Source organism: Chinchilla lanigera, unplaced genomic scaffold (genome assembly GCF_000276665.1).
Source record: "Chinchilla lanigera isolate Chin_1 unplaced genomic scaffold, ChiLan1.0 scaffold00145, whole genome shotgun sequence".
Classification (NCBI taxonomy): domain Eukaryota; kingdom Metazoa; phylum Chordata; class Mammalia; order Rodentia; family Chinchillidae; genus Chinchilla; species Chinchilla lanigera.
Window position 1 is genome coordinate 204,161 of NW_004955546.1, and position 10,658 is coordinate 214,818.

Below are 10,658 nucleotides of genomic sequence, written 5' to 3' on the forward strand. Positions count from 1 at the left end.
TTTTTAATTTCCTCTTGAATTTCTTCTGTGACCCATTGGTTGTTCAGGAAGTTGCTATTTAATTTCCAAGTGTTTATGGAGTTTTTGGAGTTCCTTTTGTCGTTAATTTCCAATTTCACTAGTGCATGTATATTTGTGATTGTTATCTCTTCCTCTTGAAGTTTTCCCCCTGACAAGTATGTCATGACTTTCTTTATCTCTTTTGATCATTCTTGGTTTGAAGTTCACATTGTCTGCAAAAGCAATTGCTACTCCTGCTTTTTTCTTGGTTCTTGTTGAGTGGAAGACTATTTTCCATCCTTTGACTTCCAGTCAGTGAACTGTTTTTTGAGTTAAATGTGCTTCTTTTATACAGCATATAGTTGAATCTTGTTTTGTGATCCATTTTGCCAATCTGCTTGTTTTGATTGGTGAATTGGGGCCATTTACTTTGATTATTATAACTGACATGTTTTGGCTTATCTTTGTCATGATATTTTCCTGATGTTGGCTCCTTACTTTTCTCCTCTGTTTTATTGCTTGCCTTGCCTGGTGGTTTCTTTCTCTTGTTATTCTTGGAATTGTGGTCAATTTTATCACTATCTAGAATACCTTTCAGTACTCATTGTAGGATTGGTTTGGTGGTCATAAATTTCTTCAGTTGTTTTTTGTCATGGAAGTATCTTATTTCTCCTTTTTTTTGAAGGATAGCTTTGCAGGGTACATCAGTCTGGGTTGGAAGTTGTTTTCTTTCAGGACAAAAATACTTCACTCCAAGCTCTTCTTGACTTGATGCTTTGTGTTGAGAAGTCTGGCATGATTCTGATGGGCTTTCCTTTATAGGTGTTGGGTTTCTTTTCTCCAACAGCTCTTAATATTCTGTTCTTGTGCTGAAATTTTGGAGCCTTGATTATTATATGTCTTATCATAGTTTTATTTTGGTCCTGGACCTTTGGAGTTCTTTATACTTCATTTATTTGTATGTTAAATTCTTTATTTATGCTTGGATTTTTCAGGCAATATTTAATGATGCCTTCTCTTCATGTTCAGCTTACCCACATTCATTTGATTCAAACTGCTTTCTCTATCAATTTTTTTTTAGTATTTCCTAGGACATTCCTTTATGAATTCAAGCACTTCCATGTAAAATACCACCCTTTTCATTGAAGTGGTTTGTTTCACATTCCTTTCTTTCATCTTCTCGCAACATCTTATCCTTTCTTCTTGTTGTTGTTATTTTTGTTTTGTTTTTTCTTCTGGTACCAGGAATCAAATTCACAACCTTGCACTTGCCAGGCAGGCACTGAGCTAAATCCCCAGGCTCTCATCTTATCCTTTTTTGTTTTTACATTTGTCACTACTGAGTTTTATGTTTGTTTTATTTGGAGGTACTGTACTTGCTGAGAAACAATAATTACTATGAATAAAGTTTCTCTATGTCCTCAGCTTCTCATGACTCTGAAAAATTCTTTTACACTGAGCATGAAAACTTGGAATAAAGTGTGGCAATATAAATCAGGTGTCCATAGGTGTTCAGTAATGTTGAAAAACTGTGCAAAAAATTGAGAGGAGGTGTCTGCAAGTAGTAATGTTTAAATTAGACCTGAAGAATGTGTATTTGTGATTCAGGTAAAGTAGTCACCTGGAGAATTAATGTCCAAATAAAAGAGACAATATGTGCATTTTAGGGTACATGCACATGGAACTGTCATGATGTAATATTAGGTTAGCACTTTCAGGGTTATTAGGGTGTCTTCCCAGAAAGCATTGTCAGATACATCTTCACATTATTGTGGCTATTTTCCCTACGTTTTTCTGAGTCAACACCTACAAGTGAAATTAGTAGTTAATAAAGGCCTCCATCAGTGTGCAAAAGTCCTGAGGTCTGTAGCAGTGGGTTTCTTTTAAGCATGAGTTCATGGCCAGATACCTGTTGGAATTCTTAGTTCTACCTGTATGTAAAAGAATAGTTTATGGGGGGAAAAGTAATTTTGATATGCAAAAAGATACTGGAGTCAAATTTATATATGTACACATGAAGGAAATCTATGAAGAGTAATCACAGAGGAAAAACCTCTTTCAAGTAGTTTTATTAATGAAGAACTTATAGATTTGGAACTTTATTTAAAGCAGACACCTAACATATATTCTATTTTTATTGTTGATGGTGGTCATGTTACAGAAGAAAATAGTCAGCATACAAAATTTAAGAAGCATAGTTTTGTTTTTTCTCACTGTTTCAGAGATTTCAGCCTGTGTTTGATTTGTTCCAAAGGAGAAACATCATAGTAAATACAAGTGAGAATAAAGGGTAACTAATTTATGAGAGCCAGGTACCAGAAAGAGTATGGAAAGGGCCTCAAAGGAAGGTGCCAAGGGCCAGATTTGGTCACACTAGCATGACTCATCAAGACACACTTAAAAGTGTGCTTTACAAATGTCCTATCTATCTCTTGAGTCAACCAACTGTAAACAAGAGTATCACATGACTCCACATAATATATTCTTTCTAGAAATATTCACATAGAATGATAGAGAATTTCAACCTGTGAGGAGAAATCAGTCTGAAGTCATTGTGTATCCCTGCCTCATCACTGGATAAGGACCAACTGGAACAAGTGTGGGGCTTCATTTCTGCATTTATCTGGCTCCCATGGCTGGCTATATGTTTATCTTCAGATTTCAGTGTTTTTATGACCCTGGATGAAGTATGAAGCTTCTCTAAGGGAGTTGGTATACTTGGCTTTCTTCCACCTTTACTCTTTTGCAAAATATTGCTATAATTCAACTCCATTTTTTAAAATTTACACAAAAATTGTCTTTTTTTGCGGGGCACACATTCATTTTCTAGGCTGAAAATGAAAATTGGGATAGTGTGAAAATTTTGACAGTGAAGCTTGTTCTCTCATTACCAAATATTGACATCTCAAAGTCTGCCCTCCCTTTATTCCATTGTGTCCTGACCTGGCCTGTATTCAGGATGTTTCCTAACATTAGATTTATTGTTCCCTAGAACACTGACCCTGGAACCTTTTGAACACAGTTGTAACCCATTTTGAGGAAGAAGCCACTGAATCCTTTAAGAAAACAGGGGCAGATCTGAAAAGCCAGATGTAAAGTCTGTAATTGCAAGTATACTTCTCATGATGCGACATCATTATGGAGGAGGACCTGATCTATAAGTCTCTTTGTTTAAAATCTGTCATTTGGACTCCACCTTAGCAGGCAGGAGTTTGTTTCTCCAGTCACTCTTGGCTAATGGAGCATGCGTCAATCAGCAATAAAGAGGCGGACTGCGTGAACTGTCCAATCAGGTTAGCCAAGATAGGAGGATTCTTCCGGTGTCATGGCGCTGAAGTGCATGTCCGCAGCAAATTGCTGAGAACCGTACCTGAAGATATACTTCTGTGATTTTAATGGCTGCAGGCTGCTTGGGAAGGACTCTAGGAGACCCTGAATCACGCAATGGTGATGTTGTGGGACTGAACCTGGGGATGGGATGGAATCGGGATGAGGTCTGAAAGGAAGTGACCAGAACCAGGTATGGGGTGAGATCTGCAAGGCAGTGATCAGAAGCAGGTATCGGGTAGGGGTCTCCCTGCTTAGCTCCAGACACTATGGTCCTGATCTTTGTTGCTTTTGTCCCTTTTTACCCTTTGTGAATCAGGCTTTCCTGTATCCTGTCCCCACTGTGACACTGTCAGTCCACAACGTTGTCCTGAATGGCCCCAGGCACAGCTTCATCTGCACCAGTCTAGGGAGAGCTAGGAGCCCTGGGGAGACCGATTCAGATGTGGGTTGAAACTAGGTGTGCTGTGGTGTGCCAGGTCCCTGGTCTCACTCCTCTTAGTAACAGACAGAGGATCTGTTATTTATAAATGTCTGCAATACAGAATCTTCCTCCCACAGCTCATCTCAGACCTCTGCCTTTTTATATTCACAATGAATTCCTAATTTTCCAATATTTTGCCACATTGCCAAACTCATAATAGGTGTTGAGCAGAGCCAAGAGAATTCGAAGAAAAGTTTAATCTTGCAGGTGATGTGACTAAGGGGTGGAGTGCTTTTGCTAAGCATGCAGTGAACTCCTGCATTCCTTCCCCAGCAACACAAAAAAATTCTCACCTTAATTATTTATGTCACACTTCTACTCACAATGATAAAGAACAGAGATTGTGATCTCACAATATTTTGGAGTTAGGTCATGAAGCAAGATGAGGATGTTAGGACAGTTTTATGTTGGAAATAATATAGCTCCCTGATTCCTTTGAAGCATCCTGAGTGAGTAGTCAAGTGGCTGCTCAATCCAGACCTAATTATAGATAACCAGATCACAGAAATTGCTCCATTATTTAATGGCCACCTATCACAAATAACTCTGTGTATTTAAAATGACAATTTGGAACTCAGGCTCTTAAACCCATTTTCTTACTATGTGAAGTTTAAGGAGTTCTAGAGAAAAAGTAGTTAGTGGGATTTTAGAGAAAAACTATTTATTTTTTACTTTTAGTTTCTAGAAACTTGGGAACTTAGTAAGGAGTGTCTACAGCTCCGTGAAATAGAGCAGGGCTGCACTTCGTCTTTCCTGAGAAAATTTATTCTGGGTGCACTATGTGTAGTTCACTATCTGTTCTTATTTTAATTTTTGTCAGTGTCACTTATTAGCCAATTCTATTTCAGGCCATTTTCTCTAGCTAGGTGGCTTATTCATAAGGTAGCTAAGTCAACTATTATAATTAGACTATTTAAATGAGGTCTTCCAGAGAGTTTAGAATGCTAAGGAAAATGGATGGGATGTTAATGTATTACCAAGGAAGCAAAAATGGTTCTTGCTGAGGGAAATTTAATAAAAAGGTTGCTGGTTAAACCCATACCAAGGAACACATTGAACTGGGGTATCTACATGTACATGAGATAGCATGGGAAGAGAAAGGGATTTCATCTCTAAAATAATTGCTATAGTCACTCTATTATAGATAGCTATGTTACAAATGTTATAGGTAGTCAGATAGGACTAGGACCTTGAAGGAGCCATGTAGAAGATGAGAATACAACTGTGGTTGGAGGTACATTGCCAGAAGGTCAGATTTCCAGACAAAAGATAGAATGCCTACACCTACATACTTTCACAAGGGATGAGCAACAATTACTGATACTCTAAATAGGTATCAATCACCTAGGGTGAGAGTCCAAAACTTCCCTGGCTACCCCTTCCAGGAAAAGTCCTTGTTCATCCTTGTACACTTGCAAAGTTATTTGCTTCTCCATTGGATCAATACTACCTAAGCAACTATACTTGTAATCTTATTGGTTGACTAAGTTTTGCCCCACCTTATACCCAACCCATGATTTTGCTCCATAAAGCTTCCCCTGAAAAGTGGGCTCATAGGTAACCCACTTTCCAGCCCCCACTTCTGTCTCTTTTAGACAGAAGCTTTCTTTTCCCCCAGTAAATATTTCCTGCTCTTTACTTCCATTGTTCCTTAGAATTCACTCTTTTACAATTTTAGGGAACATTAAGTCAGTGTATCAGACATCTAGCAGGTTGGGACTTCCAATATTTCCCTTATAATATTTGGCTTATTTGGAGGTCCTATGTCATTGCCATATCACTTGGACTGTTTGTAGACATTGTTTAAAAATTCAAATGTTGATTGAGATGGACTTTATATATCATAAGCACAAGTCTAGGTAAAACTTCATAGGGTCTACAGTCATACATATAAATAGGAATAAAAGTTGTTTTCGAATGGGGAGCAATAAAGGGGAGTACAAAGGAAGTGGGAGAGCAACATTTGTGGGTGAGAGGTGAAGTCAACAACTACAACAGTGAACTACTTCCTCTAAAGTTAGGTTGTTCTTAGTGTGACAAAAATTGATGGATTGTATCTAGCTTGCCCTGAGAGTGGCTCAGAGATCAAAGTCAAAAGAAAGGAGAGGAACATAGTAACATAAATGTGTCTTCTGTTACTATTGATCAGTTCACCTAATCATTTGTGGGGCAAAATTGAAAATTAGGAAACTGATCTTATAGATGTAAAAATAAGTTGGACATCATTATCAAAGTAGATTGGGAAAGGTTATCTCTTGGATAAAAAGATTTCAAGATGTATTTGATTTTTTTTGTACAGGGACTAAACTCAGAAATTTTGCTCCAAGGCACACACCCACACACTCATTTTTTAAACCACCCCTTAGACCTTTTCTTACTAAGTTGCACAGTCTTGGGAGAACTTTTGATGCTGTTTCCAACTGCATGACTGTTGAGATGTCAAGCGTATATCAATTTGCCAACAGAAAATTGGAGACCTCTAATCACCATGATTTACCAAGCATTCAGTGGTTGGGTAAAGTAAATGTCAATGAAGCATGATCATGCAAAATTTAATCCCAGCCACTTGGGAGACTGAGACAGGAGCATTGCAACACTAACCCCAGCCTGGACAATTGAAACAGATCATATTGCAATCTGAAGTAAATATTTTGCGATGTACTTCCAGTCTAATTCATCTAAGATGCATGAGGCCAAGTTAAAACTTTAGTACTACAGAAAAAAAAATTATTTGGTGGGAACATTTCAGTTTTGTAAATTATTTACTTTTCTCACTGGTGGTACATGGTAAAATACTTGCTCATCATGGTAGACAGTAGTAACGAGTCATTGCTCTGTCAGCAACTGGACACCAAGCATGAAGAGCCAGTGGTTTGCAGTGCACTGTTTTTGTAAAGTTTATGAGATATTTAATATTTTAGTAATAATTTTGTGTTGTGTTACATATATTTCCCTAAACACAGATCAAGGCAATTGTGTTGAGGAGGTTTAAAAGATCAAGGCTTGACAATGATGTTTGATTGATCAGTTATGTTCTGTGCAGTTTCAGTACATTTTATTTGCAACTTTCTTTGGGTAGATCATGATATTTTCCCTTTAAAATTCAAGTGGCATCTGTAAACTCAGTCTGTCAACTCTTTGAGAGACCTTTTATGTTTGTTTTGGTATTGTAAAAAGGTCCTATGTTCTGGTCATATTCTCTGGCTTACATCACTATGATGAGAGGATAGAATAAAATGTTTCAATTAAGACACAGGGCTGAAGAGTTTGACCACAAGACACCAAGCATGTGCAAAGCTAAAGAAAAAACACTTGCATTCCTAGTTCTGCTTTATGCTCATTCTGTAAACCCTTCTAGCTGTTTAACCTTGGGTCAGCTTTTGCCTTTCTGTACTGTGTTGTTCACTGCTATAATTCCACTTCTCTTCAATGACCTTAATGGGCTGGAGGCAGGTCTGTCTTAAAACTCTTTCCCCTTTGTAATGATTTATACCTCTCTGGGGGAGGAGATGACCATAAGCCTTTGTGATATGTTCCATAAGTGACAAGAGAGTGGGATCCCAGAAATTTTCCTAAGTGTCTCCTGGGTTCCACAAACTCTGAGGACAGAACTTTTGTTAGCATCCTGGAGAAACCTGTGGAAATGGCCTACAGACAAAGGCAAAGTTGAGTTAAAGCACAGAGCTTGAGTTCAAGGCATCTTTTAGTCTGTCCTCTACATCTCCCAGTGAGTATCATCATAGACCATCAAGCATTAGAGCATCCTCTGCCTTTTCACACTAGTGACATATGAAAAGTACTGCAAGTAGTGGGGACAAGGAAAAAATACACAAAACAGAGTATTTTGACTAGTGTCATTGATTCTGCTTGGGCTTGGCTTGCAGGGAATTTTGGCAGCTTTTTTGGTGTTTATTTGCCCATCCCAGGTACCTTAGTCAGTAGCTTATGTGTCTGCTACACCCACTAAGTCAGTGATTTTTGTACATTGGTGATTGTACACACCAGAAAACATATGAATGTGTCTCACCTTTTTTGTTACCATGGTGTAGCACACGAGCCAAATTTATAGCATGGGTAGAGGCCAAGGATGTTGATCAATGTCACATAACACACAGGACAGCCCTCAAAAGAATGAAACATTGCACCCAAATATCATTGGTGCTCTGCTTAACAACCCTGTTGTGTGTCTTCTTTCCACACTGTGGCCTGCTCAACACTACTGGATTATATACCATAGTTTACATGCATCATTTTTGCTGACGATAGACCCTGGAGACCCGTGAGGACTGTACATGTGCTCTTCCACTGAGCAACACATCAGGTTCGTGCACATTTAGGTTTGTTGTGCCCAAAAGTAAGATAGAGGGTTCATCCTGTGTTTTACAAGATTCATTGAATTTTATTTTTCAGATTTATTCACATTGCTGTAAGTCTTGACATAATCCCCACTGTTTGTCCCCATAACATTTTCTTTGGCATTCCACAGTTATGGAAAACCAGGCTTGTCTAGTTTTGTCGCTGGTGTAAATGCCACAAGGCTCATTCTTTTGCTGCCCTGGAAGCAGATTTGACAAAGTGCCATAGATGCTCAGGGCTCAGGAACCTATTTGCTCATGCATAGAGTATGCATCCATTTAAATCTTAATGTACACCATTCATAGTAAACACACCAGCGGGCTATAGTTCCTATTTCTCATAGGCAATCAACATTAGGCTTTTTCTAATCCGATGAGTTTCATGGATTTATAGGGAAATTTAATGAAGGCTTTCCTTTTTATCAGTCTTTTATGCCTTCATTTTATGCATCCTGTTTTTTTTTCCTATGTAAGCCCTTCTATAAAATATCTTTTACATCATATTCTCACATTTCTGATAAGAAATTTTTATAAAATCTTTTTATTCTGGGTGTTTCCTCACTACTTGTAAAGTATGAACGTGGCTTTTCATAATATTTCCATCTGCATATTAATTTCATAAAATATTTTCTTTCCTGAACTTACACCCTAAGGTACTTATTGTTGTATCTTAAAAGTCACCTTAACATTTATAGTTTTAACTCCTAGATTTTTTTTTTTTCCTTTTTTCTTATTTTGTTTCATACAAGGTCCAGCTATGTATTTCAGGCTGGCCTTAAACTCACAAGATAGCCTGTGCTGTCCAAAATACTTATGGCAGTTTTCCTGTCTCAGCTTCCTGAGTGCTGGGATTATGGGTGTGCACAACCATGCCCTACCTACATATTCTTATATAGTACTTTTTGTCATATATTACTCCCACATTTTATGTATTTTTGAATCTACATAGAGTATACACTTGAATGTTTGTGATGCAAAAATCAGATTCATCAGGCATATAAAATGAGCCGTTTACCACAATAAAGGAATGATGTATCACATCTTACGTTTGATTTGTAGTGCCAACCTTATCAAAATTCAGTTTGTTTAAAGCAAACGTATTTCTTGATACTTCTTTTAAATTTAGTATGTCTACGTGTTCTCTCAGTTTCAAGTTTAAGTGACTGACTGTATAGCACATTCCTAACATGGGAAAGAAGATCTCTCTTTTTTATTTGAGATTTGAAAAATATAACACTATCCTTTTTTGTAGAAGAAATTCTATTTTGATGTTAAATTTAGAGTTGTTTTACTGCTATTCTAAATATAGTTATATTAAGTGTATAATTTAAAAATTTGTAACATAATACATCATCAAATCTGAGTCTGTACATTATTCTCCTAATATCCAGACCTCCAGTTTTATTTGTGTGCATGATTTTTCTCTTTGGAGATGTTGTAGACTTTTAAATAATTTGTTGATATAGTATACAGTATGTTTTAGAGATTTCAAACTTGGTAGGCTGTGAGATCATTTCTAGGTTTCAGTGATGTCCTTATTCTATAATGATAAGTGAGCAGCATATTTATTAACAAAACAACATATTGACAGAGGTTGATGGGAACATCTAGTTGACTCCTTTCAAGAAAGATTTCCAAATATTTGGAAAAATCTTAAACAAGTTCAATTTTCTAATTAAATATATTTTAGACAGTGTAGTTTTTCCCCCTAAATTGTTTGTTATATCCACATGGCATAAGGACAGTCTTGCATTTTTATTCTATTAATAGCAAAATATGTCTTTTCTATTTTCACTGATAATCAGCTAAACACTCTTTTTAAACAACAGCCTTTTAGAGTTCTCTATAGTTTTTGTGTGTACTGATCATCAGATCAAAATGTTTGAGAGCTGTATTGACTTATAATTTGTGTTCTGATTGCATATCATGTGGCATCAGTGAGTTTCAATGAGTATTAAAACTCTGAAACATTATGACCTCTTTCCATTTGATCTTGGCCTTGGAGACATAGTCTTCCTGTTATTGTTCTCAAATTTTTTATCTTGATACTTTCATCATTCATGCACAGAGATTTTACTTCTTTTATTTCAATGCTTTTGTTAGTTTTTGTCTGTATTGTTTACTTGTCCTAAAGTAACACATGAATTTTTGTTTCCTGTAACAGAATAGTGGAGACAGTGAATATCCTTGAGTTATTTCTGATTTTGAAATAATACATGTACTGCATCACTATTCATTGTAACATTTACTAGTTTTATCATATATGTGCTTTCTCAGGTTATTATTCACAGAACAGTGTTTTCCTTCATTAAAAGCCTGTAAGAAATAATTAACAAAAATTGAGTTTTAGAAAATACTTTTGTCAAGATCCAAGCAATATGATGAGTTCTTTCTTTGTTGTTGTATAGTTTCACCACATTTTAATGATGCTGCACCATTCTTCAATAAGATTAAGAAATACAGGGGGCTGGGGATTTAGCTCAGTGGCAAAA

General features: G+C 36.7%; 1 protein-coding gene and 1 long non-coding RNA gene across 2 annotated transcripts in view; both read left to right on the forward strand.

The window, feature by feature from the left end:
• The window catches only part of LOC102023850 (zinc finger protein 433-like), a 128,331-nt gene that overhangs the window by 44,170 nt on the left and 73,503 nt on the right, over positions 1-10,658 (forward strand).
• Positions 3,322-10,658, forward strand: part of LOC102026478 — a 17,982-nt gene continuing 10,645 nt past the window's right edge. The window contains exon 1 of the long non-coding RNA XR_264884.2: positions 3,322-3,447. This is a non-coding gene — a long non-coding RNA (uncharacterized LOC102026478). The remainder of the gene's footprint in view (positions 3,448-10,658) is intronic.